This window comes from Stomoxys calcitrans, chromosome 2 (genome assembly GCF_963082655.1).
Source record: "Stomoxys calcitrans chromosome 2, idStoCalc2.1, whole genome shotgun sequence".
Lineage (NCBI taxonomy): Eukaryota > Metazoa > Arthropoda > Insecta > Diptera > Muscidae > Stomoxys > Stomoxys calcitrans.
In genome coordinates this window covers 146738934-146764072 of record NC_081553.1, presented here as the reverse complement: position 1 = coordinate 146764072, position 25139 = coordinate 146738934, and the positions used below count along the sequence as shown (strand labels likewise).

Genomic DNA, 25139 nt, shown 5'->3' with positions numbered 1-25139 from the left:
AGGTGAAACATCTATTCCGCAGAATGAAAAAGGAAATAGAAACACGTAAGTGTGAGCGAATTGAGATGTTCAGGAGTCAGAATGAAGTCCGGAAATTCTACCAAAGAATTAAACACCAAACCGATGGCTTTGGTGCAGGCACACCCTCCTGTAGAGACAAAGAAGGAAATCTGGTAACTGACACAGATAAAATGCTGAGGATATGGAAAGAACATTTTACCCAACTGCTAGTGTCCGATGTTGGCGGCGAAGAGGATACCGCAGAACCAATCCCTGATGATGGTATAGAATGTTAACCTCCTAGTCAGAATGAGGTCCAAATAGCAGTAACCCGACTAAAGAACAACAAGGCAGCAGTAGCCGACGGGTTACCCGCTGAACTATTTAAGACCGGAGGCGACACGCTGATAAGGTATATGCATCAGCTTATCTGCGCAATCTGGCTAGAAGAACGCATACTCAATGATTGGAATACTATGCATACTATGTCCTGTACACAAGAAAGGAGACAAAAAGGAATGTGCCAACTACAGAGGAATAAGTCTCCTCCCAATCGCTTATAAGATACTCTCGAGCGTACTGTGTGAAAGAATAAAACCTAAAGTCAATGAGATAATTGGGCCCTATCAATTCGGCTTTAGACCTGGTAAATCCTCCCTAGACCACATATTCACACTGCGCCAAATCCTGGAAAAGACCCGAGAAGGACAAATTAACACCTACCATCTCTTTGTTGACTACAAAGCCGCCTTCGATACTCCTTTACGTACAAAGGTATTTCAAGCCATGTCTGAGTTTGGTATCCCTGCAAAATTAATAAGACTCTGCAGGATGACACTTGCTGATACGCGTTCCTCAGTAAGAATAGGAAAGAATCTCTCCCAACCATTTAATACCAAACGAGGTTTCAGACAAGGAGGCGAAGGTGTGATCTCTTTTATATCCTGCTGGAGAAGATTATACGAGATGCAGATGTGAATAGATATGGCACACTAATCATAAGAGAACACATGCTACTCGCCTATGCCGACGACATCGATATCATAGGTCGGTCACCGGAAGTAGTAACTGCAGCCTTTGAACGAATCGAAAGAGAGTCAGTAAAAATGGGTCTGGAAGTAAATGGAGATAAGACGAAATGGATGGCTTCAACTCCCCAAAAACCTTGCACAACCGAGCAGATAAAGAAAATGGAGAAAGTTGGGAACCACAACTTTGAGATAGTCAGTAACTTTATCTACCTCGGCACCTTGGTAACCGAAACGAATGACACCAGTTTTGAGATAAAGCGAAGAATAATACTGGCATACAGATGCTACTTTGGACTAAGTAAGCAGTTTAGAAACAAGGCCACCTCTCGACAGACGAAGACTACACTTTACAAGACACTGATGAGGCAGTGCTTGGAGTATTTGAGAGAAAGATTCTTCGTAAAATATATGGACCAGTTTGCGTTAACGGAGAATATAGGCGACGTATGAACCACGAGCTGTATAACGACGATAGCATAGTTACACACATCAAAATACAACGGCTGCGTTGGCTAGGTCATGTTGTCAGTATGGATGAAGAAGCTCTAGCAAAGAAGTCTTTTGAAGGCAAACACGGTGGTACACACAAACCGGGAAGACCAAAAGCCCGATGGAAAGGTCAAGTTGTGGGAGACACCTCGAAACTTGGTGTTAGAGATTTTAGAATGAGCGCGGAAGATCGAGGCGCTTGAAACGCTATTCTACGTTTGGCTAGTGGAACAAATATTCTGTCATAGCCAATTAAAGTAAAAGGTAAGTACAATATATACAAAAATATTCCAAATGTAAATAAAGGACATATTATTATTTAAAAACAAGCAAACGCGTGCTAATTTCGGACGAATCTTGGAAACCCACCACCATGGATTCTGCAAAAAATTAATACAAAATATATTAAGTTGAATGTCATAATTTTATTCTACATACCGAACCAGCAAAAATTAAAGCTTTTAGGAATCGAACAAGGATAAGCGAGAGACCGGTTTATATGGAAGCTTTATCAGGTTATTGGTTGATTTGGACCATACTTGGCACAGTTCTTGGAATTCATAACAGAAACTGTGTGCAAAATCTTAGCTAAATCGGACAAAAATTCGGCTTGTTAGGGCTCAAGAAGTCAAATCGGGAGATCGGTTTATATGAGAGCTACATCAGATTGTACACTGATTTGAACCGTACTTGGTACAGTTGTTGAAAGCCGTAAGAGAATACCGCATTCAAAATTTCAGTCAAATCGGACAAAAATAGTGGCTTCCAGAGGCTTAAAAAGTCAAATCGGGAAATCGGTTTATATGGGAGCTCTAACCAAATTTGAACCGATATGGCCCATTTGCAATCCCCAACGACCTACACTGATGAAAACTGCCTTTGCCAATACCGCCTGGTATTATTTTGTTCCTGTCATTGGCAAAGATACAATATTGACGCCATTATAAAACATTTGTAAACAAACAAATAAAATATTTTAATTGAATTTGAGTGCGCAAAATGTGAAAATGAAAATATTAAAAATTCTAAGGACATTCTACATCAAAAACATAATAGCCTCGTATGTGGAAAACGATGCTGTGTTGATGTATTCATATGAAAATCACTTCTGGGAGTCAATGGATATGGAATCAATTGCTGAATACAAAGAATTGAGTTTGGTCACGGTGAAATATTACCTTTTGTGATTATTAACAAAAATAATAAAAATAAAATTTGATTAAATTTATTTTCAATTGTTTTTTTTTTGGTTCATTAGGGGTGGAATAATCAATAACGGCTGGGTACTAAACCAATAAGGGTCTGGTGCTTAAACTAACAACAAATTGGTATTAAAGCCAATACCAGTTCGGTAATAAGGCTAGTACCAAACGGTACTAATCATTTTATGTTTCATCCATACCATCCGGTGTTGTTTTACTATCAATACCGTATGGTACTGAAATGAGCACTTTGATATCAAATTTTCAACGGGTGTACATCAATACTAACTATTTGGCTAGCTTTACGCGTTCGACCGCTATCACGTTTTCGACAGACGGACGGACATGTCTAGATCGACTCAGAATGTCGAGATGATCCTGAATATATATTGTACTTTGTGGGGTCGCAGGACAATATTGCGAGGTGTTTCATACGGAATTACAAGATTGATACGAGTATATCCCCATGCTATAGTGGCAGGTATAATGAAAGGGTTGCGCTTTGTTTGTTTGTTTGTACACTCAAAAAAGGTGAAGCCTTGGTTTATTTAAAATAAATTACTATTGTTGATTATTTTTAACTCGACCTTATTTATTCAATATTGTTGTTTGCACTTCAATCTCAACTCTAAACAACATTATTCATTTACTTTGAATTAAGTGTAACTTTATATAGCACTAAATTAAAATGTTTTTTTTTAGTTTTTAGTTAACAAAGATCTTAATAAAACTACATCAAATTAACTTCGTAACGGTTCAACGATAACTAAAAGGAGCTAAACTACTCTTTATTTAGTGAATATGATGAACAATCGTGAACATTATTTTCAACTGAGCTCAAAATAACTGATAGAATAATATGTTCAAAAATTTTACGGTATGTTATTACATCTTTACAAACTTTTTGCAAAATCTATGCTTTTAACTAATATGCGTGAAATAATTCATTTAATTTTTCTCAGATTTTCGTATTAATTCTTTGTTTTATTTTAATAATATATTCCGAATTTACACTTTGCTAATATATGTAGAAATATATTAACTATTTCACACTTTTATACCCTCCACCGTAGGATGGGGGTATGCTAATTTCGTCATTCTGTTTGTAACACCTCGAAATATGCGTATGAGAACCCATAAAGTATATATTCTTGATCGTCATGTCATTTTAAGTCGATCTAGCCATGTCCGTCCGTCCGTCCGTCTGTCTGTCGAAAGCACGCTTACTTTCAAAGGAATAAAGCTAGCCGGTTGAAAGTTTGCACAAATATTTTTTATTAGTGTAAGTCGGTTGGTATTGTAAATGGGCTAAATCGGTCAATGTTTTGATATAGCTACCATATAAACCAATCTTGGGTCTTGATTTCTTGAGCCTCTAAAGGGCGCAATTCTTATCCGATTTTATTGAAATTTGGCACGTAGTGTTTTGGTACTTCCAACAACTACGCTAAGTATGGTTTAAGTCGGTGCATGTTTTGTTATAGCTGCCATATAGTCCGATCTTGGGTCTGACTTCTTGAGCCTCCAGAGGGGGCAATTCTCGTCCGATTTAACTGAAATTTTGCGCGTTGTGTTTTGGTAGCACTTCCAACAACTACACTAAGTATGGTTTTAATCGGTCTATGGTTTGATATAGCTGCCATATAAACCGATCTTGGGTCTTGACTTCTTGACCCAATAGAGAGCGCGTTTCTTATCCGATTTTATTGAAATTTTGCACGTAGTGTTATGGTAGCACTTCCAACAACTACGCTTAGTATGGTTTAAAGCGGTCCATGTTTTGATATAGCTGCCATATAAACCGAACTGGGGTCTTGAATTCTTGAGCCTCTAGAGCGCGCAATTCTCGTCCGATTTAACTGAAATTTTGCACGTAGTGTTTTGAAATCACAACAACAACTGTGCTAAGTATGATTCAAATCGGTTCATAATCTGGTATAGCTGTCATATAAACCGATCTTGTATCTGACTTCTTGAGCCAATAGAGCGCGCAATTCTCATCTCATTCTCTCGCAATGGCTGTAATTTTGCATTAGATGTTTTGTTATGACTTCCAATAACTGTGCTAAGTATGGCGTTAATCGGTATAGAACTTGATATAGCTGCCATATAAACCGATCTGGAATCTTGACTTCTCGATCCTCTAGAGGACGCAATTCTCATCCAATTTAGCTGAAATTTTGTACAACGGTTTCTCTGATGACCTTCAATATACGTGTCTAAAATGGTCTGAATCCATCAATAGCTTGATACAGCTCCCATATGAACCTATCTCCCGATTTTGCTTCATGAGCCCCTACAAGCCGCAATTCTTATCCGAATGAACTGAAATATTACACAATGACTTCTACAATGTTCAGCATTCATTTATGGTCCGAATCGGACTATAACTTGTTTGATATCAATTCACAAAGCAGTAACCATCATATTTTTACAAAAGTTCCATTTAGCCATATTCACATTATTTTAAAGACTTATTTAAATACTGTTAAAAAAGAAATTAAGATGCTAAGTACTGATATATAGTTTTATTTTCTAACAATTACCAAGAAAAGTGCATGACCGTTTGTGTTTTAAAACTGCGAAAGAATCTGCATGTATTCTTTTTTCTTTAATTATCGGTTGGAATTCGATTATAAGAGCAAAGAGAAATTAATGTAAAATCAGATTTAATTGTTATTTTCATAGTTCAGTAGCTATTTTAACTACGATACAATAAACAAGTATAAAGGCGTTAAGTTCGGACGGGCCGAACTTTGGATACCCACCACCTCGGGTATATAAAGCGTGATTTTTTTGAGGTTAGGATTTTCATGCATTAGTATTTGACAGATCACGTGGGATTTCAGACATGGTGTCAAAGAGAAAGATGCTCAGTATGCTTTGACATTTCATCATGAATAGACTTACTAACGAGCAACGCTTGCAAATCATTGAATTTTATTACCAAAATCAGTGTTCGGTTCGAAATGTGTTCATTCACCGTAACGTTGCGTCCAACAGCATCTTTGAAAAAATACGGTCCAATGATTCCACCAGCGTACAAACCACACCAAACAGTGCATTTTTCGGGATGCATGGGCAGTTCTTGAATGGCTTCTGGTTGCTCTTCACTCCAAATGCGGCAATTTTGCTTATTTACGTAGCCATTCAACCAGAAATGAGCCTCATCGCTGAACAAAATTTGTCGATTCACTGAAAATGATTTCACTGAAAATGATTCACTGAAAATGATTTGCAAGCGTTGCTCGTTAGTAAGTCTATTCATGATGAAATGTCAAAGCATACTGAGCATCTTTCTCTTTGACACCATGTCTGAAATCCCACGTGATCTGTCAAATACTAATGCATGAAAATCCTAACCTCAAAAAAATCACCCTTTATGTAAACAATCTTCCGTCAAAATTCGGTGAAAATTTCATACCTTATGTCCCATATCAGTTATACCCAAATATGTTCCGATTTGGACCAAATACTACAATATTAAATACATTAGCTATATGTAAAAATAAACCGATCTGAACTATATACGACACGGATGTCAAAAAGCCTAACATAAGTCACTGTGTCAAATTTCAGTGAAATCGGATTATAAATGCCCTTTTTATGGGGCCAAGACTTTAAATCGAGATATCGGTCTTCATGGCAGCTATATCGAAATCTGGACCGATTTGAGCCAAGTTGCATAAAAATGTCAAAGAGCCTAACACAAAGCACTGTCCCAAATTTCAGCGACATCGGACAATAAATGTTTCTTTAATGGGCCCAAAACCTTAAATCGAGAGATCGGTCTATATGGCAGCTATATTCAAATCTGGAACGATCTGGGCAAAATTAAGGAAGGACGTCGAAGAGCCTAACCAAACTCACTGTCTCAAATTTCTTGGACAATAAATGCGTCTTTTAAACCTAAAACCTAGATATCGGTCTATATGGCAGCTATATCTAAATCTGGACCGATCTGTGCGATATTGCAGAAGTATGTCAAGAGGCTTAACTTAACTCACTGTCCCAAATTTCGATGACATCGGACAATAAATGAGCATTTTATGGGCCCAAAACCACAAATCAAGAAATCGGTCTATATGACAGCTATATCCAAATCTGAGCCGATCTGGACCAAATTGAAGAAATATGTCAAAGTGCCCAACACAACTCACTCTCTCAAATTTCAGCGAAATCGGACAATAAATGTGCCTTTTATGGGCCTAACACCATAAATCGGAGGATCGATCTGTATGGCAGCTATATCCAAATCTGAACCGATCTAAGCCAAATTAACGATGAATGTCGATGGGCCTTACACAAATCACTGTCCCAAATTTCAACAAGTAAAAAGGCGTTAAGTTCGGCCGGGCTGAACTTTGGATACCCACCACCTCGGGAATATACGTAAACCACCTTTCATCAAAATCCGGTGAAAATTGTATCCCGTCCCATAGCAGTTATATCAAAATATGTTCCGATTTGGACCAAATACTTATAAGTACAAGTAATTGTTCAATTGTGTATAACAAAATATTGATCTTTTAAGCTTTGTCTAAAAATAAACCGATCTGAGCTACATACGACACGGATTTCGAAATGCCTAACATAAGTCACTGTGTCAAATTTCAGTGAAATCGGATTATAAATGAGCCTTTTATGGGGCCAAAACTTTAAATCGAGATATCGGTCTATATGGTAACTATATCCAAATCTGAACCGATTTGGCCCAAGTTTCAGAAAAATGTCGAAGGGCCTAACTCAACTCACTGTCCCAAATTTTGGCGAAATCGGACAATAATTGCGCCTTTTATGGACCCCAAACCTTATATTGAGAGATCGGTCTATATGGCAGCTATATTCAAATCTGGACTGATATGGGCCATATTGCAGCAGGAAGTCGAAGGGCTTAACCTAACTCACTGTCCTGAATTTCGGTGACATCGGACAATAAATGCACCTTTTATGGGCCCAAAACCTTAAATAGAGAGATCGGTCTATATGATAGCTATATCCAAATCTTAACCGATCTGTGCCATATTGCAGGATTATGTCGAGGGGCTTAACTGAACTCACTGTTCCAAATTTCGGCGACATCGGACAAATAAATGAGCATTTTATGGGCCCAAAACCTGAAATCGAGAAATCGGTCTATATGGCAGCTATATCCAAAATTGGTCTGATCTACACCAAATTGATGAGGGATATCAAAGGGCCTAACACAATTTACTGTCCCAAATTTCAGCAAAATCGGATAATAAATGTGGCTTTTATGGACATAAGAACCTAAATTGGAGGATCGGTCTATATGGCAGCTATATCCAAATCTGAACCGATCAAAGCCAAATTGACGAAGGGTGTCGAAGGGCCTAATACAACTCACTGCCCCAAATTTCAGCAAAATCGGATAATAAATGTGGCTTTTATCCCGAATTTCAGCAAAATCAGATAATAAATGTGGCTTTTATGGGCGTAAGACCCTAAATCGGAGGATCGGTCTATATGGCAGCTATATCCAAATCTGAACCGATCGGAGCCGAATTGACGAAGGGTGTCGAAGGGCCTAACACAATTTACTGTCCCAAAATTCAGCAAAATCGGAGAGTAAATATGACTTTTATGGGCCTAAGACCTTAAATCGGAGGATCGGTCTATATGGCAGCTATATTCAAGTCTGGACCGATCTGAGCCAAATTGACAAAGGATGTCGAGGAGCCTAACACAACTCACTGTCCGACCCTATAAAGTATATATATTCTTGATCAGCGTAAAAATCTAAGACGATCTAGACATGTCCGTCCGACTGTCCGTCTGTCCGTCTGTATGTTGAAATCACGCTACAGTCTTTAAAAATAGAGATATTGAGCTGAAATTTTGCACAGATTCTTTTTTGTCCATAAGCAGATTAAGTTCGAAGATGGGCAATATCGGACTATATCTTTATATAGCCCCCATGTAGACCGATCCTCCGATTTAGGGTCTAAGGCCCATAAAAGCCACATTTTTTATCCGATTTCGCTGAAATTTGGGACAGTGATTTGTGTAAGGCCCGTTCATCGTTAATTTGGCTTAGATCGGTTCAGATTTGGATATAGCTGCCATACAGATCGATCCTCCGATTTATGGTGTTAGGCCCATAAAAGGCACATTTAGTGTCCGATTTTGCTGAAATTTGAGAGAGTGAGTTGTGTTGGGCACTTTGACATATTTCTTCAATTTGGTCCAGATCGGCTCAGATTTGGATATAGCTGTCATATAGACCGATTTCTTGATTTGTGGTTTTGGGCCCATAAAATGCTCATTTATTGTCCGATGTCATCGAAATTTGGGACAGTGAGTTAAGTTAAGCCTCTTGACATACTTCTGCAATATCGCACAGATCGGTCCAGATTTAGATATAGCTGCCATATAGACCGATATCTAGGTTTTAGGTTTTGGGGCCATAAAAGACGCATTTATTGTCCGAGAAATTTGAGACAGTGAGTTTGGGTAGGTTCTTCGACGTCCTTCCTTAATTTTGCCCAGATCGGTCCAGATTTGAATATAACTGCCATATAGACCGATCTCTCGATTTAAGGTTTTGGGCCCATAAAAGAAACATTTATTGTCCGATGTCGCTGAAATTTGGGACAGTATTTTGTGTTAGGCTCTTTGACATTTTTTTGCAACTTAGCTCAAATCGGTCCAGATTTGGATATAGCTGCCATGTAGACCGATATCGCGATTTAAAGTCTTGGCCCCATAAAAGGCGCATTTATAATCCGATTTCACATATGCTTTTCGACATCCGTGTCGTAAATATATCAGATCGGTTTATTTTTACATATAGCTAATGTATTTAATATTGGGTTGCCCAAAAAGTAATTGCGGATTTTTCAGGTCGGCCAAATGAAGTTGATGATGACCAAATCAAAGCATTAATCGAATTGGATCGTCATGTAACTGAGTGTGAGATAGGAGAGAAGTTAAATATACCAAAATCAACAGTTCATTATCACATAAAAAGTCTTAGACTGGTTAAAAAGCTTGATATTTGGGTACCACATGTATTGAAAGAAATTCATTTAACAAACCGAATCAACACTTGTGATATGCACCTTAAACGCAATGAATTCGATCCGTTTTTAAAACGAATCATAACTGGAGATGAAAAATGGATTGTTTACAACCACGTTAGTCGAAAACGATCATGGTCCAAGCATGGTGAACCAGCTCAAACCACTTCAAAGGCTGATATCCACCAAAAGAAGCTTATGCTGTCTGTTTGGTGGGATTGGAAGGGTGTGGTATATTTTGAGCTGCTTCCAAGGAACCAAACGATTAATTCGGATGTTTACTGTCAATTGGACAAATTGAATACAGCCATCAAGGAGAAGCGACCAGAATTGGTCAATCGTAAAGGTGTCATATTCCACCAGGACAACGCTAGACCGCACAAATCTTTGGTCACTCGCCAAAAACTGAGTGAGCTTGGCTGGGAACTTTTGATGCATCCACCATATAGCCCTGACCTTGCACCATCAGACTACCATTTATTTCGATCTTTGCAGAACTCCTTAAATGGTAAAACTTTCGGCAATGATGAGGCTATAAAATCGCACTTGGTTCAGTTTTTTGCAGATAAAGGCCAGAAGTTCTATGAGCGTGGAATACCAAATTTGCCAGGAAGATGGCAAAAAGTTATCGAACAAAATGTCAATTATATATTTGATTAAAGTTCATTCTAAGTTTCATTAAAAATGCATTTACTTTCTTTTAAAAAAATCCGCAATTACTTTTTGGGCAACCCAATAGTATTTGGTCCAAATCGGAACATATTTGGGTATAACTGATATGGGACATAAGGTATGAAATTTTCACCGAATTTTGATGAATGATGATTTACATATATACCCGAGGTGGTGGGTATCCAAAGTTCGGCCCGGCCGAACTTAACGCCTTTTTACTTGTTTGATACACAGGTTTTTAAAGGCTAAGTTCGGCCGGACTGAATCTTTTATACCCTCCACTGCATTGGAAAAAGTGCAGCTAATAGACAGGGTTCTCGAGCGTGGTTAATGTGGTATTTATATCGTAAAGTCGTTTTCCCCAATAAATTAGGTACAAGTACAAAGTACCAACGTACGGCCCTTGAACTTTCACACCTTATATGGCTGACGTGTAATTGTAACCAAATAACGAAACGCGTTCCATAGCGGTTGGTGTGTGTTGCGTTCTCTAGCTTTACATTTCCACTTGGAACGAAGATTTACGATCATTGATCTCGTCACGAAAGAAAAACTTGACAAAAATTGCAAAATTTAATGATCTTCGCCCTAGCAGGCAAAAAACTTGAAATTGATCGAAGTTATTCTTTTTATTTTTTTAATTTCTTTAACCCTCAACATAACAATGATGCTTAAGTATAAAACAAGAAGTAGTCATTTGAATTAAGACTAACTAGTACTTTATTTAATATATATAATCATGTGTTATTTCTAGAGCTTGTTTCTATTTGCTGTCTGGTGCCACTAGGTACCTTGCCAAATCAGCAATTGGAACTTGTTTGCCTTTAATAAAAATATGTTTATGTATTATTATAATTTTTTTTTTGTTATGTGAAATCTACATGTACGTACTTTCAACTATTGAGCTTAAGTCCTCATTTGTCAGTCCGTGAATCGATTTTCACCAAAGCATATTGAAATTTTGTTGTTGATGTTTCGTTGGTTTTGTCTCTTGCAACTATGACTTTGTCGTCAGCGAATGTACATTCTTAATATGGGGGAAGATCATACGTATATAGTAAATACAGAACTGGACCCAATATCCTGCTCTGTGGGACTCCTGAGTAGATGGATCATTTAATATGACTCCATCAGCTTGCAATAACTATCCGAAAGTTTTGATTTAAACTTGTGTATTAGCGATGTGTGCACAACTCCGTCGAAAGTCTTGGATATATCCAAAAAATACAGCAGAACATACCTCCTTTGTTCGAAAGCTACTTCAATATCATGTGTTATCCTGTGGATTTGTTCTATGGTGGAATGACCTTTACTTGGTATTAAATTCGTTTTTTCAATAAAAGAGTTTAGATGTTTGCCTATTATTTTTCAAAGAGTTTACCGATGGTAAATGGTAACAGTGAAATAGATCTGCAGGAGCTAACTTCATTTAGATCGTTCCATGTTTTGGAACCATTAGTACTTCAGCGACTTTCCAAGCTGTTGGCACATACTTTAAAGAAATAGCTGCGGTAAAGATTTTTGTTATTTTTGCTAATGCTTTTACCGGTAAATTCTTCAAAATTTTTGGCGTAATCAGACTTTTTATTTTTGAGGCATTTTATTTCCTGAAGTATCTCCTTTAAGGTAAATTTTGAAATTATTTCTTGACAATAGGGAAATTAATTAGGGAAATTATGTCTGAGCCGAAAATCCTTTGGGCGATAAGAAGTTTCGACTCCTTTAAGTCGCCAGGGCCTGGTGATGTATCACCGGTTGAATTACAAGCTGTGTCTGATAGACTGGTTTCCTGGCTTAGGGAGATATACTCTGCTTGTATCAGAATGTCATATATACCTGTGGGATGGAGGGACACGAAAGTCATTTTCATTCCAAAAGCAGGAAAGACCTACCACACGAATGCAAAAGATTTTCGTCCTATTAGTCTGTCATCCTTTATTCTGAAGACTCTTGAGAGGTTGATAGAAACATATCTTAGGGCAAAGATCCCTGGAGAACACCTGCCGCGGCAGCAGCATGCATATCGTAAAGGCACTAAAACAGCCCTTCACGACCTAGTCGGCTACACAGAAGGTTCTCTCGCTGTCAAGGAACATGCAATGGTAGCATTTCTTGACATTGAAGATGCTTTCAATAAGGTAAAACCGACGGCAATCATGAAGGAGTTGGAGTTTCTAAGCATCAACTCTACCGTAAGAAAGTTTATTAATAACATATGTACTTGCTAAAAGATGCACTACGGCAGGCATGGGATCTGTGGATCTGAAAAGATGGGTCAGCAGGGGAACACTTCAAGGAGGTGTGGTATCTCCTCTACTTTGGAATATAGCCATTAACAATATATTATTGTCTCTGGAAGAAAAAGGTATAAAAGTGGTCGCGTATGCTGTAACAGCAGAGTTGTTTTCCGAAAGTGGTCTAGGCGTTAATCCGTGCAAGACAAAAGTAGGAGATACAAGTTACAGTGGCACCTTTCTCCTTGGGAGGAGAGAATGTTCCATTTACAGAAAACGCAAAATATTTGGGTATTTGCTGGATAGGAAATTAAACTTCAAATCCAACATTTTGGAAAGGGCAAGAAAGGCAACTTTTGTCCTATACACCTGCAAAAGAAACATGGGCAAAAGTTGGGTATATACTGCAGTTGTCAGACCTATAATGCTATATGGTGTTGTGGTCTAGTAAACGGCTGTTCAAAAGTCAACCTACTGTTCAACAGTCAACCGGATCCAAAGGATGTCATGTTTGTGCATCACAGCCACACTGAGGACAACACCATTTGATGCACTGAATTTTTTGCTACATATAATGCCTGCGGACATTGTGGCAAGACAAATTGCTGCGACCACTGCGTAAGGCTAATGGAGCTTTCTCTTTGGTCATGTGGCATGCGCACACATTGTAAGCCTTAATATTGGGTTGCCCAAAAAGTAATTGCGGATTTTTCATATAGTCGGCGTTGACAAAATTTTTTCACAGCTTGTGACTCCGTAATTGCATTCTTTCTTCTGTCAGTTATCAGCTGTTACTTTTAGCTTGCTTTAGAAAAAAAGTGTAAAAAAAGTATATTTGATTAAAGTTCATTCTAAGTTTTATTAAAAATGCATTTACTTTCTTTTAAAAAATCCTCAATTACTTTTTGGGCAACCCAATACAATGTTTAATGTTCCATGCAGGGTGGATTTCACCCTACCTGAGCCGCTTTTGATAAAAAGTACTGTGTACTGTGGGGTGTACTCTTAAGATCTAGAACTGGTAATATCGAAGAAGGTTACCCGATCACTGCAGTGTGTACCAAACGGAGATCCTTGCAATTAACGAAGTGTTGGAATGGTTAGTATATAATTTCGTTACGACGATTGACATTAATATCTTCTTATACAGCCAGGCAGCCATTAAATCCCTGGAGAAAGTGTTTCTGAACACAAAAACCGCCCCTGACTGTCGCAGATCTCTGAATGAGTTGGTTGAACAGTTAAAAATTCACGAGTCCTCGGTGCTGGGCCACAGAGATATCCCAGACAAGCTTGCGAGACTGGAAACTACATTACACATTCCAGGAAAACTGGAATTACAGATATGCCTGTAGCGACGTGTAAGCCAGGTTTTCATGATCAGACCTGAAAGACAACGAATGATAGATGGTCACAAGGAGGTGGCTGTACTATATAACTCATCAACCAAATTTGTTATTAAGATTAGGTTGAAAAGAGGGTGCAGATATTATTCCCCCTCATGCCACTATGGACATACACCTAAGCAAGTAATCGGCTTGTTGTGCTCTCTAAAAACTATGAAGTAACCTCTAAAGAGAAAATTTTAAGTTAGGAATTCCGTGCTGCTTACAAAATCCTTAATTGATTTTAATACCACTCCCCTAAGTTAGTTCATGTCTGGTATTGTGTCTCCACCTAAGTGCCGGTATCTGTTAGACGCGAAAGCCGGGCAATGATAAAGGAAAAGCTCCAACGTTTCATCATCTTCCCCGCATGCCCTACACATGCTATCACTTGCCGCACCGATTTTACATAAGTGAGCTCGTAGTTCTATGTGTCCCGTTATGATACCAATAGCTTTACTGACCTCCTTCTTACTTCCTTTTAGTAATAGCCTCGTCTTTTCACGGTCTGGATCCCCCCATAGGATTCTCGCCGTCCTCGGTCTGCGTCGACCTGAAAGGCTTAGGGTTAACCAAGTTTGTTGACGGCAGTCCTCTGGCCTTCACCGCCAAATCGTCTGTCCTTTAATTTCCCATTACTCCGTTATAGCACGGAACCCAAACGACGCGGATTTTCCAATCCTTAGAGAAGGCGTTAACCTCCTTCTTACACTGCAAGACTGTTCGTGACCTTACCGTCCTGGTTGTTATTGCCCTTATGGCAATTTTACTGTCGGTAAATATGTAAATATCTCAGTCCCTGGGTTCTCAATGTAGACCCCCAGGCCTACTCTGTCCTCTAGCTTTGATCCATCCGTGTAACATGATCTTCCAGATGGCAATACTGGGGTTCCGTCAATGCAAGACTGTGTCGATGGCAGCAGTGCCTCGCACTCGACTTCAAGGTTCATCGGAAACCTCTTCCCTTCCTTCCAGGTTTCCTATCGTCGCCTCGATTATACCGCGATTGTATGAGCTGCTCCCATCCTCAATCCATTCTTCCATCGCCTTAAGTCTCATAGCCGCAGATGCTGCCTCACACTTAATCTGTATGTTAACAAGTCCCCTTATCATTGAGCCTAAAAACTTGAATCGCACTGCACTCATTAATATGTGAGAAGTTAGCCCCTGTTCCTTAGTAGAATGTTCATGGGAAAAAATTTCCAAAATTTGCAATTTGTACATATCCGAGAACAGTAGCAAGTCACATTCAAAATAAATGCACACTATAGACATGATGCAAATGGCACGCTCACACCTTATACCAGCAGTCGTTGTTGACGCTTACAGTTTTCACCGACCAAAACATAAAATGCTTCCTTAAATTTGTTGAGCTTTTGTTAGTGTTTTTGCCGATGAGCATAAAATGATTGCTAATCATATCTATAATATTCTCCAGTCCCCTAGTGGGCGTGGTCCTCATTCTCTGAACAGGCATATTCTAGTCTACTCTGAGATTGAGAATTGAGACCTTTGGGTCTAGCCCAGTCATATGTCATATACAAGACCCTTTCGGCCCTTCTGCATAGCTCGTTCGGATCTTTATCCCTTAGAAGTTTTATAACATCGTCTGCATAGCAGACTGGTTCAAGTCCCACCTCAGCAAAAATATTTGCTTAACCAGCAGTTTTGGTTTGCTGAAAATGGGAAAGCAGACATTACTGCTGTTTCGGCCAGTTATATCAGCAAGCAAAATCTGCTGTTTAAGTACAAAAATCTGCCTAAAAAATTATCATGCTATTTTTTATGTTTGCCTCTTACTTGTTTTGATTACTTTAGGCCTAATTTTTAAAATGTTGTTGGAAGAGATGATTTTAATATGTGAATATTACTGTAAAGAAACTACCTGATCTAAAAAATTCCTTGTACACATGACATCGCATCCATTGGTACACATTTCGAAATGTGGCTGAGCTTGCTTGCATTTTATGTGACCTTTTGTTTCTAAATTTAAAGAAAAAAGATTATGGAAGTATACATTCAGTGGTGAGGATAAACATCCACTGAGACACACATTTGCATTTGTATTTTATTTTTTCTTCTGACGTCCCCTTCATAATTAAGCAGCAGTCATTTTCAGCAAACGGCAGACTTTTCAGCAGTATGCTTGCTGTTCTAAAATTGCAGAATTATTTCTGTAATAGCAGCAAAATTAACTACTAACAGTCAGCAGACAATATTTGCTATTTCCACAGACTTTTTTCTATAAGTGTGTGGTTAGTACTATTTAGTGCAGTGCAATGAAATTTGTAGAAACATTTCATCTATTCAGGACATCGAAGTTGCAGGCTTATGTAGAACATCTGTCGTCAGGATTGTCGTGATATGTTTTTAACAAATAAGTGTGGCCACCCACCGTAATCCTCTCATGTGATTGGCAAAATAAAATTAAACCAATTATTAATAAAATTACGTTCACAGATCTTAATAAATTGTATAGGGTATCTATGCCCACACATGTTTTGCAAATTTTATTTACATTTTCACTTTTTTCCTCGCATAGTTTTGAGAAGTTGGCGAATGGCGTTACCACCTCATGGCAAACAAATAGACTTTCACTGGAAACTTTATGTATTTCGTTTTATTTTTGTCCTAAACGGCTTGTCTATCCAGTACTAACATAAAACACAGCAATTGATACAAGTCATATAAATGAATACATTGCTTACGAATCTCTTTACGAGACCAATGTATAATCTCAAACTGAATCCAAATGTAAATGCCGTGTCGGTACGGGTTATTGTTAACCGATCACCATGGTATTTCGTGCGTATTGCAATCAAATCGAAAAAATATAGGTGATTCGTTAAAAAAAGAAAAAATAAATAAATAAAAACTTTTGGTGTTTTGGGACACTTTTGTCGCATATACATATGTATATAGTAATTGTGTAGTGTAGCAAAATTTGTGTGTTCCACAACCATTAAAAGGACTTCTTCGATGGGGCGTCCTCATTCATTTAGATAACATAACCGAGACAATGCAAACGTTGTATTTTGATACGTTTACTTATGCAATCGTCGTCATGCAACGCATACAGTTCGTGGTTAATAGCCGCCGATATTTCCATCAATTCAAACTGGTCCATAAATTTTATGAAGAATCTTTCTCTCAAACACTACACACTACGCTACTGCTTTCACAAGAACCCATGCCTCGCTTCCATATAACAACGCGGATAGTGTCAGTGTCTTGTACAGAGTCGAGATGTGGCCTTAATGGCTTGCTTAATCCAAAGTAACATCTGTTTGCCAATAATACTATCCGCTCTATATCAAAACTGGTGTCATTTGCTTCGGTTACGGCGGTGCCGAGGTAGACAATATTGCTGACTATCTCAAAGTTGCGGTATAATCACGACATTTGTTTTATAAATGCAAAATTCGATTATATATTGTTATGATTGATTGTAGTGATTGTATATTTGAAAAATGCAACAGCCTGGATGCTGGTTTAAACAGTTTTCCAATATTTTTCATACTTCTTTTGTATCACCACTAATGTTTTCACGGCTAACAATTTTTATTGATTAATATTTTTCATACTTCTTTTGTATCACCACTAATGTTTTCACGGCTAACAATTTTTATTGATTAATGCCGTGGATTTGAAGCACAGACGGATCGAAAACAATATAGAACTTAAGCCGCATAGGCAAGATTTTTCCCTTTACATTTTTCCTTTTGTATATACTTTCCGAACTCAAAAGTTGAGAAGTATTGAATTTGTGAATTCATAGCACACCATTTAATCTCTATTGCCAAACAATGGCAATAAACTTAAAACGATTTCGTGATTTAAAATCATCACTTATGTATGTAAATAAATTGCTAATATTTAAAATGTGTGGTGGTTTCTTCCAGGTTGTAGCAAGCATAGAAGGCATAGCCGCAGAAAATAGCAGCAACTTCTCTCCATTTTAGTCGCGGTCCACCTTCAAGCGAGATGCGAGTTGAATTAACATTAACAACCAACACAAATAATAATAACAAGAGGCAGAATAAAAGTTTTCCAACGGTTTTACGTCCTCGGCAGCACCTTAACGCACCAATTGCTTATGGGGGTAAAACTTTATTCGTACAATAACTTTAGACGAGTTTATGCGATTCAAAGACATAAGCAGCAACTTCGAAAATAACAATGTGTTTGAGTTATCCATTTTAGAGTGACCAGTTTTGTTTTCAAAAACCAGTTTCTCGGTTTTATAGCTGAATATGGTAATCGGGTTCTTAAAAATTCCCACTTCCCATTTTCGATAAATCGGTTTCAAAGCTGTTCCCATACCAACACTTCATTGTGATAGTTGCCACTTTTTCTGTCTTATACATTCTCGTTAAAGACAATATTTAAAAAGAAATATCAGCTTCAGATTCGTAAAACACGACTTTCGTTGAAATTTTAATTAAAAATTTAGAAACATTTAAAATTAATTAAACATCCTAAATAAAACATCGTTAAAATGTTCCAGTTCTTTTAAAAATTACCTTTAAAGAGAATATCATTAAAACGTTTGTCGTAGTATTAGATATGTGGTGCATCAGATCAATTGTTGAATGGAAACAAGAACAGTTATTCTCGCATTTTCGATAACATTGGTAGTCTATATAATGGTCTATACGAGGTTACCTCAGTGGATATTTGAAAATGCAAATTTGCCCACGAAAGAATAGGGGCAAATTACATTCAACGTACATTCTTTTTTCATATGATATAGAAATTAGTTTTAATAGTGGTTGTTGTAGCAGTGTTGTGTTCTACCCCTTGTCTGCTTGATTCTGTTGAGTATCAAGATCCCGGAACTTTGCGACTAGGGAGGGTCCAGAGGGAACTGGGTCATAGTCGAGTGGGTCTGGTCGGCCAGTTTAACAAGTGATGCGTATTGTGTGGTCCCTGGCCACAATCGGGACATATATCCTGCACGTTGGCATCAATCCTTGCTCTGTAGAATTGAGGCGGCTGCATCCGCCGAATAGCAATTGACCCAGAACTACTTTGGTTTGCCAGGAGTAGTCAATTTCTTCAGGTTCAATGGGAGGCGGTCGTTCTCCAAGGACTATATTCACACGGGAACCATTTACCGCATCTGATACCGTATATGCATGAATGTTATCTAGACCTGCTTGATATGCCGCTTGATCTAGAGGTTCTCTCCTATAGAGCTGGACCTCACGCTTTAGATCGTGTAGATCCCCCTTAAGGTTTCTGGACGGTGGATACCTATCCACATGATGATAATTTGGAAGGCCTCTACGATAACAGCCCAGAAGGTATTGCCTAGACAACTAGTAGTAGTTATGTCATCGCATGGTCTTACCCTCGTCTACGAGTTCCACTGCCTGGGCCGGGAAATTGGGCCGCGCTTGAGTTATGAGCTGATAGGTTATGAAGTCGGTTGGACGATCGATAGTGAGAATTATGGGGAGGTGGTCTGATCCAAAGAAATGACCGGTGCTGGATACGTCACTCAGGAAATCAGGGGATGCAGTGGAAATGTCTGGTTAGCTGCTGCAACTCATCGTAATCCTAGTGGGGGCATCCTTATTCACCGTGCAAAACGCGGAGCCTTCAATCTGCTCTGCCAAAGCTATGCCTGTTATGAACGTTATGCGCATTAAAATGTCCCAGAAACAGACGGTTATGGCTCACTTATGTCGGACTTGTAAGCTTGGCCATTAACTGGTTTACAACTACCGCTGGTTGGTAGTATATTCACATTGTATAGCTGACTTCTATCCCCATGCACTCCATGTTGGGGCACTAGCACCAGGCTCAGGAGAGAAGGGTCTATACTGCACGGAATGATGTATCCCGAAGGCAAATCCCCATCTTCATTCGTTAAGCGATCCTTAGGTAGCACATTGCATCCGTGACAACTTTGACTCTTTCTGACTCATAAAATCTCCTATTTCGTCGATCTGACCTCTCAGAGGATTGCAATTCAATTACAAGAAATATACACTAACCCGACATATTGGGGCTGGGGTGCTGCTGTTGCGTATATTGGTGCACGGGAGAGGTCAGAGGGATTACATAGTCTGACGACTTCGACGCCGAAGGCTTGTGACCCACTGCTGTCTACTCCCACCTATGCAAAGCCTAGGTGGGAGTATTATTGGCGAGAGTGCGAGAGGTGACAGGTTGTGCTAGAGATAGAGTATGCTAAATGAGATCAATATTGGGACTGAAAGAGGGTGCAGTATTTTTGCTTATATGATGGGTCCCATATGTTTTAAGTTAAAAAATCAACATTTTTTTGTATGTTTCTGTGTTAGTGTAGGCTTAGAATTTTTTAAAATATATATTGTAGGAAATTGATATCGAAATTATAGGCCAAAAATCTCACTTACTTTCCTTAATTGGCTATGACAGAACATTTGTTGCACTAGCCGAACGTAGAATAGCGTTCCAAGCTCCGCAATCTTCTGCATTTTATATTCTCTGACACCAAGTATCTAGGTGTCTCTCACCAATTGATCTTTCCATCGGGCTTTTGGTCGATGGAAAGATCAAAAGATCACCATTCTGACAACATGACCTAGCCAACGCAGCCGTTGTATTTTGATGCGTGTAACTATGCTATCGTCGTCATACAGCTCATACAGTTCGTGGTTCATACGACGCCTATATTCTCCATTAACGCAAACTGGTCCATATATTTTACGAAGAATCTTTCTCTCAAATACTCTAAGCACTGCCTCAACTGCTTTCACAAGTACCTATGCCTCAGAACCATATAACAACACGGGTAGTATCAGTGTCTTGTATAGTGTAATCTGTCGAGAGGTGACCTTGTTTCTAAACTGCTTACTTAGTCCAATGTAGCATCTGTTTGACAATATTATTCTTCTCTTTATCTCAAAAGTGGTGTCATTCGTTTCAGTTACGGCGGTACCGAGGTAGATAAAGTTTCTGACTATCTCAAAGTTGTGGTTACCAATTTTCTCCATTTTCTTTATCTTCTCGGTTGTACAAGGCGTTTTGGAGTTGAAACCATCCATTTCGTCTTATCTCCATTTACTGCCAGACCCATTTCCCAGATTCACTTTCGATTCTTTCAAAGGCTGCAGTTACTAATGCCGGTGACCGACCTATGATGTCGATGTCATCGGCATAGCTGAGTAGCATGTGTTCTCTTGGAATTAGTGTGCCACATCTATTCACATCTGCATCTCCTATAATCTTCTCCAGTAGGATATTAAAGAGACAAGGTTTTCTTGTCTGAAACCTCGTTTGGTATTAAATGGTTCGGAGAGATTCTTTCCTATTCTTACTGAGGAACGCATTTCAGAAGTGTCATCCTACAGAGTCTTATTAATTTGGCAGGGATACCAATCTCAGACATGACTTGAAATACCTTTGAACGCAAACGAGTATCGAAAGCTGCATTGTAGTCAACAAAGAGATGGTATGTGTTGATTTGTTCTTCTCGGGGTTTTTCCAGGATTTGACGCAGTGTGAATGTGTGGTCTAGGGCGGATTTATCAGGTCTAAAGCCGCATTGATATGCGGCTGTATTGTATGCGATGGGAAGGAGACTTATTCCTCTGTAGTTGGCACATTCCGTCTTGTCTCCTTTCTTGTGGAAATAGTATGCTGAGGTTCCAATCATAGGGTATGCGTTCTTCTAGCCAGATTGCGCAGACAAGCTGATGCATATGCCTTATCAGAATCTTGTCTCCGGTCTTAAATAGTTAAGTGGGTAACCCGTCGGCACCTGCTGCCTTGTTGTTCTTCAGTCGGGTCTCTGCTACTTGGACCTCATTCTGACTAGTAGGTAAACATTCTATACCATCATTAGGGATGGGTTCTGCGGTATCCGCTTCGCCGGATCGTGACATCAGGTGACAGCCATGTGGCTTTGGGAATATTTTTGTGTTGAAGTCTGGTGCTACTAACTACCATGTTTATTGCCGCGGCGAAATCTATCAGTCTAAATCCATTACCAGACATTATCTCGTGGAGGCTAAACTTTCCGACTGGACCACGTCCCAGAACGATTTTAATATCATGGGCGGGGCAACAGTCACTAGGTACTCGTAGAAAATATATCCTTAGTATGCTCGTCCTTATCTTCCGTCCGGCATGGGCACAATTAAGGCTGATGTTGAAGAATTTGGCTTTTATGCGGATTGTGGCAGCCTCTCATCCACCGGAGTAAAGCTGGAGACAAGGTATTCCAATCTCCGACTAGCCACAAACCTACAGCTAAATTCATGCCACGAGTTATAGCAGCTATAGATAGTATAGTTCGCCCCCGTTTGGTGTTGTTGTAACGCCATTACCAGTCCATCGCATTGCATGTAAGGTGGTAATATGTGCTTTGTACTGCTCTAATAAATAAGGCAGCGTATATACTGCACTTTCTCTGTAGAGAGTGCGGACATTCCAGATGCAGATCCGCTAATCATGGTCTTTTTATGGTTTGGGTGGGTCATCAACGTTAGGGGGGTTCGTTGTTATACCCTCCACCATAGGATGGAGGAATACTAATTTCGTCATTCTGTTTGTAACTCCTCGAAATATTCGCCTAAGACCCCATAAAGTGTTTATATTCTTGATCGTCATGACATTTTAAGTCGAACTAGCCATGTCCGTCCGTCTGTCTGTCGAAAGCACGCTAACTTTCGAAGGTGTAAAGCTAGCCGGTTGAAATTTTGCACAAATACTTCTTATTAGTGTAGGTCTTGTAAATGGGCTAAATCGGTCAACGTTTTGATACAGCTGCCATATAAACCGATCTGGGATCTTGATTTCTTGAGCCGCTAGAGTGCACAATTTTTATCCGATTTGGCTGAAATTTTGTATGAGGTGTTTTATTATGACTTCCAACAACTGTTCTGAGTATGGTTCATATCGGTTCATAACCTGATATAGCTGCCATATGAACCGATCTGGGGTCTTGACTTCGTGAGCCACTAGAGGGCGCAAGTATTATCCGAATTAGCTGAAATTTTGTACAACGGCTTCTCTCATGACCTTTAACATACGTATCGAATATGACATGAATCGGTTTATAGCCTAATGCAGCTCCCCTATAACCCGATCTCCCTATTTTACTTCTTCAGCCCCTAAAGTGCGCAATTCCTTCCGGGGCGGGTTACTGGCCCAGCGCACGAACCTCATGGGTTTTGTGGGATCGCAACAATGTCAAGGGCCTCCAAATCTACAAGAAAGGACATATTGCCGATTTTAAAAAAAAACATGGATCTAAATGAATGGGTTTTAGAAGTAGAGTACGAACATAACATTCAAACATTAAACAAGCCGCTGAGAGTCCGCCTTGTACCTGAGTTGACATGTTGACCAATAATGGCAATATAATATTGAAATGAAGGGTATATGACAATAGATTAAAATTTGTTTCGTCTACATATAAAAGCACTAACCAGTATATATGGTAAACACCTTAAAAAGCTATACAAAGTCAAGTTTCTAGCCCTCGCCCCCGATAATAACAATAAATTAAAGAAGAGTGGTATGAATCCTATAATTAATAATGAAAATGAAAAAAAAAAAACGTTTTGGGCTCGGTGCCTTTGCGGCTGTACAACCGAAAGGTATTGCCAAGTTGTGTATGCCAATAATGTTTAGTACATTTAAAGCCAAGATACACCCATGAGACCTATAGTTTAGATTATTAATACAAGTAAATTTTTACTCTGTGTATTGTAGAAGGCACAGCGAAGTGTGCTTGGGTGGACTAGTACATCATTATTTTCGGACAGATTTCTTGTAACACTAATAACGGAGTCAGCAACCATCATAACTTTTTAGGGTTATTCATAAATTTAATGCATTTGTTTCCATACTTGAGATGGAATACGTACTCCGAGTTGTATATAACTCAAATAACTGCGTCTAGCGAGAGAAAAAGAGTTCGCACACAAAAAGTAAGTAAGCCGCTGCATAGCCGTATACGCTAATCCTCGACTACAAGTGCGTCCTGAAACAATTTTTATACTATCAAATCTAAGGCAAACAGAGACCTCATCACTACTCACACAGTAATTTAAGGTCGGCTGTGCATATTCTCCCATTTGTTGTAAAACACAGACGACTCTTTGGCGTCCTGTTACAAAAGTAATGGGTGCAACGTCACAGATAACTGTTGGCTTTTACTGCTTGATTCACTATATGCATTTTTTTTATTGGTTAGTCGTGTATACTCCTTCAGCCATTGTCGCCATTACAAGATATAGAGAGGAGGCGAATACCAACAAAATTGTTCAATTTATAAAAGAATTAATGATACCGCTCTTTACCCAATCCTCTTCCACAAAATGCGTAAAAACTTATAGCTTTAATATTCTAAGGCAACTTCCTCATTATTAAGGACGACTTCAACAAGAACACAGAGCCATACACTCATAGTGGCACCAAAATCGAGATTGTGTCGGGAGTGACTAGTAGGAGGAGTTCTTAAATAGCTGGCACTGAATAAATAAAATAAGAAATGTAGAGACCAGCAGCAACGAAGTGGTTTGTAGTGTATTTTACTGATTAATCATTGCTAAATTCTGTTAAAATGGCAATTCCACTGGCAAAAAATACCCACAAAAAGAGAGGTGAGGATACTTAATTTAAGTGATGAATTATCTTTCTGCTGTTCAGATAAAAAAAGCTCGACATTAACGTCAAAACGTCAGCTAATAAAAAAATTGTCAGTTGGCATGCATAAATTTTGTAAGCAATATGAATCCGTATTTGGATTCGAAAGCCCCGTTAAAATACAAAAAAAATTATAAGTCAAATATCTCGGCAACATTAAGAGATATTTGTCACAGGAAAGCATGTTTTGCTGACTGATTAGTCAGTCAAAAGATATGTAAGTTGACTTCTTCGAAAATATAGCAAATTGTATAAGCTATCCGAATTAGTTAAAAAATTGAAAATCAACCCGCAAGTGCCGTCGCAAATGAAAAGGTAACATACTAACCTCGGTGAAAAATTAGAAAAAATAAATATTTAGATGTATATATATTTTTTTTATATGGGCACACATGGAAGTTTGCTTTCTGTAGGATACATTCAAGCAAGGAAAACATTT

General features: G+C 38.8%; 1 long non-coding RNA gene across 1 annotated transcript in view; it reads left to right on the top strand.

Annotated features, from left to right (window-relative positions):
* The window catches only part of LOC131994899 (uncharacterized), a 426615-nt gene that overhangs the window by 270893 nt on the left and 130583 nt on the right, over nt 1–25139 (top strand). The window lies entirely within an intron of this gene.